At 45.1% G+C, this 5000-nt stretch overlaps 1 long non-coding RNA gene and 14 other non-coding genes across 16 annotated transcripts in view; all 15 read left to right on the plus strand.

Annotated features, from left to right (window-relative positions):
* trnam-cau (transfer RNA methionine (anticodon CAU)) overlaps positions 1–22 on the plus strand; it is a 72-nt gene extending 50 nt beyond the window's left edge. Inside the window, exon 1 of the tRNA in view lies at positions 1–22. This exon is cut by the window's left edge and continues 50 nt beyond it. This is a non-coding gene — a tRNA (tRNA-Met).
* LOC125784859 (uncharacterized) overlaps positions 1–5000 on the plus strand; it is a 368340-nt gene that overhangs the window by 228413 nt on the left and 134927 nt on the right. The gene's annotated exons all lie outside the window — the stretch shown is intronic.
* Positions 167–238, plus strand: trnam-cau (transfer RNA methionine (anticodon CAU)). The gene has a single exon. It is a non-coding gene; the product is annotated as a tRNA-Met (tRNA).
* On the plus strand, positions 334–406 carry trnar-ccu (transfer RNA arginine (anticodon CCU)). The gene has a single exon. It is a non-coding gene; the product is annotated as a tRNA-Arg (tRNA).
* Positions 1048–1119, plus strand: trnam-cau (transfer RNA methionine (anticodon CAU)). The gene has a single exon. It is a non-coding gene; the product is annotated as a tRNA-Met (tRNA).
* Positions 1293–1364, plus strand: trnam-cau (transfer RNA methionine (anticodon CAU)). Its single transcript has one exon. It is a non-coding gene; the product is annotated as a tRNA-Met (tRNA).
* Positions 1509–1580, plus strand: trnam-cau (transfer RNA methionine (anticodon CAU)). The gene has a single exon. It is a non-coding gene; the product is annotated as a tRNA-Met (tRNA).
* On the plus strand, positions 1712–1783 carry trnat-cgu (transfer RNA threonine (anticodon CGU)). Its single transcript has one exon. It is a non-coding gene; the product is annotated as a tRNA-Thr (tRNA).
* trnar-ccu (transfer RNA arginine (anticodon CCU)) lies at positions 1879–1951 on the plus strand. The gene has a single exon. It is a non-coding gene; the product is annotated as a tRNA-Arg (tRNA).
* trnar-ccu (transfer RNA arginine (anticodon CCU)) lies at positions 2341–2413 on the plus strand. The gene has a single exon. It is a non-coding gene; the product is annotated as a tRNA-Arg (tRNA).
* Positions 2420–2491, plus strand: trnam-cau (transfer RNA methionine (anticodon CAU)). Its single transcript has one exon. It is a non-coding gene; the product is annotated as a tRNA-Met (tRNA).
* On the plus strand, positions 2636–2707 carry trnam-cau (transfer RNA methionine (anticodon CAU)). The gene has a single exon. It is a non-coding gene; the product is annotated as a tRNA-Met (tRNA).
* trnar-ccu (transfer RNA arginine (anticodon CCU)) lies at positions 3223–3295 on the plus strand. Its single transcript has one exon. It is a non-coding gene; the product is annotated as a tRNA-Arg (tRNA).
* Positions 3518–3589, plus strand: trnam-cau (transfer RNA methionine (anticodon CAU)). The gene has a single exon. It is a non-coding gene; the product is annotated as a tRNA-Met (tRNA).
* trnam-cau (transfer RNA methionine (anticodon CAU)) lies at positions 4399–4470 on the plus strand. The gene has a single exon. It is a non-coding gene; the product is annotated as a tRNA-Met (tRNA).

The following is a 5000-nucleotide window of genomic DNA, read 5'->3' on the forward strand; positions in this document are numbered from 1 at the left end:
GGATCGAAACCATCCTCTGCTATTCGAACATTTAGTTGCATGCAGTGTTGCAAGGAATTTGAATCTTCTTCAAACAAATATAAATTACTGACACAGATTGTATTTCATTCTTCCTAGGTTCTCCAAAAATAGAGGTGTCTGGTTTTCAACTTGCTGACTGTTAAGTAGCAGAGTGGCGCAGCGGAAGCGTGCTGGGCCCATAACCCAGAGGTCGATGGATCGAAACCATCCTCTGCTAAATATTACATTTATCACATGCTTGGATTTAGATTCTTACTTTGCGCTCCTAAAAAATAGTTTTCTGGATCAAGTTTAAGTTAAGAATGTAGTCTAGCCCCAGTGGCCTAATGGATAAGGCACTGGCCTCCTAAGCCAGGGATTGTGGGTTCGAGTCCCATCTGGGGTGGAAAACAGCAGAGTGGTGCAGCGGAAGCGTGCTGGGCCCATAACCCAGAGGTCGATGGATCGAAACCATCATCTGCTAGCTGAAGTTTTAGTTGCATGCAGTGTGGCAAGGAATTTCAATCTTTTTCAAACAAATATAAATTGCTGACACAGATTGTATTTCATTCTTCCTAGGTTCTCCAAAAATAGAGGTGTCTGGTTTTCAACTTGCTGACTGTTAAGTAGCAGAGTGGCGCAGCGGAAGCGTGCTTGGCCCATAACCCAGAGGTCGATGGATCGAAACCATCCTCTGCTAAATATCTCATTTATCACATGCTTGGATTCAAATTCTTACTAGGCGCTCCTAAAAAATAGTTTTCTAATGGCTAAGGCACTGGCCTCCTAAGCCAGGGATTGTGGGTTCGAGTCCCATCTGGGGTGGAAAATAGCAGAGTGGCGCAGCGGAAGCGTGCTGGGCCCATAACCCAGAGGTCGATGGATCGAAACCATCATCTGCTAGCTGAAGTTTTAGTTGCATGCAGTGTGGCAAGGAATTTCTATCTTTTTCAAACAAATATAAATTGCTGACACAGATTGTATTTCATTCTTCCTAGGTTCTCCAAAAATAGAGGTGTCTGGTTTTCAACTTGCTGACTGTTAAGTAGCAGAGTGGCGCAGCGGAAGCGTGCTGGGCCCATAACCCAGAGGTCGATGGATCGAAACCATCCTCTGCTAAATATCTCATTTATCACATGATTGGTATCAAATTCTTACTTTGCGCTCCGACAAATAGTTTTCTGGATCAAGTTTAAGTTAAGAAAGCAGTCTAGCCCCAGTGGCCTAATGGATAAGGCACTGGCCTCCTAAGCCAGGGATTGTGGGTTCGAGTCCCGTCTGGGTTGGAAAATAGCAGAGTGGCGCAGCGGAAGCGTGCTGGGCCCATAACCCAGAGGTCGATGGATCGAAACCATCCTCTGCTAGCTGAACTTTTAGTTGCATGCAGTGTTGCAAGGAATTTCAATCTTCTTCAAACAAATATAAATTACTGACACAGATTGTATTTCATTCTTCCTAGGTTCTCCAAAAATAGAGGTGTCTGGTTTTCAACTTGCTGGCTGTTAAGTAGCAGAGTGGCGCAGCGGAAGCGTGCTGGGCCCATAACCCAGAGGTCGATGGATCGAAACCATCCTCTGCTAAATATCTCATTTATCACATGCTTGGATTCAAATTCTTACTAGGCGCTCCTAAAAAATAGTTTTCTAATGGCTAAGGCACTGGCCTCCTAAGCCAGGGATTGTGGGTTCGAGTCCCATCTGGGGTGGAAAATAGCAGAGTGGCGCAGCGGAAGCGTGCTGGGCCCGTAACCCAGAGGTCGATGGATCGAAACCATCCTCTGCTAAATATTACATTTATCACATGCTTGGATTTAGATTCTTACTTTGCGCTCCTAAAAAATAGTTTTCTGGATCAAGTTTAAGTTAAGCATGTAGTCTAGCCCCAGTGGCCTAATGGATAAGGCACTGGCCTCCTAAGCCAGGGATTGTGGGTTCGAGTCCCATCTGGGGTGGAAAACAGCAGAGTGGCGCAGCGGAAGCGTGCTGGGCCCATAACCCAGAGGTCGATGGATCGAAACCATCATCTGCTAGCTGAAGTTTTAGTTGCATGCAGTGTGGCAAGGAATTTCAATCTTTTTCAAAACAAATATAAATTGCTGACACAGATTGTATTTCATTCTTCCTAGGTTCTCCAAAAATAGAGGTGTCTGGTTTTCAACTCGCTGACTGTTAAGTAGCAGAGTGGCGCAGCGGAAACGTGCTGGGCCCATAACCCAGAGGTCGATGGATCGAAACCATCCTCTGCTAAATATATCATTTATCACATGATTGGTATCAAATTCTTACTTTGCGCTCCGACAAATAGTTTTCTGGATCAAGTTTAAGTTAAGAAAGCAGTCTAGCCCCAGTGGCCTAATGGATAAGGCACTGGCCTCCTAAGCCAGGGATTGTGGGTTCGAGTCCCGTCTGGGGTGGAAAATAGCAGAGTGGCGCAGCGGAAGCGTGCTGGGCCCATAACCCAGAGGTCGATGGATCGAAACCATCCTCTGCTATCTGAACTTTTAGTTGCATGCAGTGTTGCAAGGAATTTCAATCTTCTTCAAACAAATATAAATTACTGACACAGATTGTATTTCATTCTTCCTAGGTTCTCCAAAAATAGAGGTGTCTGGTTTTCAACTTGCTGGCTGTTAAGTAGCAGAGTGGCGCAGCGGAAGCGTGCTGGGCCCATAACCCAGAGGTCGATGGATCGAAACCATCCTCTGCTAAATATCTCATTTATCACATGCTTGGATTCAAATTCTTACTAGGCGCTCCTAAAAAATAGTTTTCTAATGGCTAAGGCACTGGCCTCCTAAGCCAGGGATTGTGGGTTCGAGTCCCATCTGGGGTGGAAAATAGCAGAGTAGCGCAGCGGAAGCGTGCTGGGCCCATAACCCAGAGGTCGATGGATGGAAACCATCCTCTGCTAGCTGAACTTTTAGTTGCATGCAGTGTGGCAAGGAATTTCAATCTTTTTCAAACAAATATAAATTGCTGACACGGATTGTATTTCATTCTTCCTAGGTTCTCCAAAAATTAGAGGTGTCTGGTTTTAAACTTGATGACTGTTAAGTAGCAGAGTGGAGCAGAGGAAGCGTGCTGGGCCCGTAACCCAGAGGTCGATGGATCGAAACCATCCTCTGCTAAATATTACATTTATCACATGCTTGGATTTAGATTCTTACTTTGCGCTCCTAAAAAATAGTTTTCTGGATCAAGTTTAAGTTAAGCATGCAGTCTAGCCCCAGTGGCCTAATGGATAAGGCACTGGCCTCCTAAGCCAGGGATTTTGGGTTTGAGTCCCATCTGGGGTGGAAAACAGCAGAGTGGCGCAGCGGAAGCGTGCTGGGCCCATAACCCAGAAGTCGATGGATCGAAACCATCCTCTGCTAGCTGAACTTTTAGTTGCATGCAGTGTGGCAAGGAATTTCAATCTTTTTCAAACAAATATAAATTGCTGACACAGATTGTATTTCATTCTTCCTAGGTTCTCCAAAAATAGAGGTGTCTGGTTTTCAACTTGCTGACTGTTAAGTAGCAGAGTGGCGCAGCGGAAGCGTGCTGGGCCCATAACCCAGAGGTCGATGGATCGAAACCATCCTCTGCTAAATATCTCATGTATCACATGCTTGGATTCAAATTCTTACTAGGCGCTCCTAAAAAATAGTTTTCTAATGGCTAAGGCACTGGCCTCCTAAGCCAGGGATTGTGGGTTCGAGTCCCATCTGGGGTGGAAAATTGCAGAGTGGCGCAGCGGAAGCGTGCTGGGCCCATAACCCAGAGGTCGATGGATGGAAACCATCCTCTGCTAGCTGAACTTTTAGTTGCATGCAGTGTGGCAAGGAATTTCAATCTTTTTCAAACAAATATAAATTGCTGACACAGATTGTATTTCATTCTTCCTAGGTTCTCCAAAAATTAGAGGAGTCTGGTTTTAAACTTGATAACTGTTAAGTAGCAGAGTGGCGCAGCGGAAGCGTTCTGGGCCCGTAACCCAGAGGTTCATGGATCGAAACCATCCTCTGCTAGCTGAACTTTTAGTTGCATGCAGTGTGGCAAGGAATTTGAATCTTTTTCAAACAAATATAAATTGCTGACACAGATTGTATTTCATTCTTCCTAGGTTCTCCAAAAACAGTGGTGTCTGGTTTTCAACTTGCTGACTGTTAAGTAGCAGAGTGGCACAGCGGAAGCGTGCTGGGCCCATAACCCAGAGGTCGATGGATCGAAACCATCCTCTGCTAAATATCTCATTTATCACATGCTTGGATTCAAATTCTTACTTTGCGCTCCAACAAATAGTTTTCTGGATCAAGTTTAAGTTAAGAAAGCAGTCTAGCCCCAGTGGCCTAATGTATAAGGCACTGGCCTCCTAAGCCAGGAATTGTGGGTTCGAGTCCCGTCTGGGGTGGAAAATAGCAGAGTGGCGCAGCGGAAGCGTGCTGGGCCCATAACCCAGAGGTCGATGGATCGAAACCATCCTCTGCTAGCTGAACTTTTAGTTGCATGCAGTGTTGCAAGGAATTTGAATCTTCTTCAAACAAATATAAATTACTGACACAGATTGTATTTCATTCTTCCTAGGTTCTCCAAAAATAGAGGTGTCTGGTTTTCAACTTGCTGACTTTTTCGTAGCAGAGTGGAGCAGCGGAAGCATGCTGGGCCCATAACCCAGAGGTCGATGGATCGAAACCATCCTCTGCTAAATATCTCATTTATCACATGCTTGGATTCAAATTCTTACTAGGCGCTCCTAAGAAATAGTTTTCTAATGGCTAAGTCACTGGCCTAATAAGCCAGGGATTGTGGGTTCGAGTCCCATCTGGGGTGGAAAATATCAGAGTGGCGCAGCGGAAGCGTGCTGGACCCATAACCCAGAGGTCGATGGATCGAAACCATCCTCTGCTAGCTGAACTTTTAGTTGCATGCAGTGTGGCAAGGAATTTGAATCTTTTTCAAACAAATATAAATTGCTGACACAGATTGTATTTCATTTTTGCTAGGTTCTGCAAAAAATAG

This window comes from Astyanax mexicanus, chromosome 20 (assembly GCF_023375975.1).
Source record: "Astyanax mexicanus isolate ESR-SI-001 chromosome 20, AstMex3_surface, whole genome shotgun sequence".
Taxonomy (NCBI): domain Eukaryota; kingdom Metazoa; phylum Chordata; class Actinopteri; order Characiformes; family Acestrorhamphidae; genus Astyanax; species Astyanax mexicanus.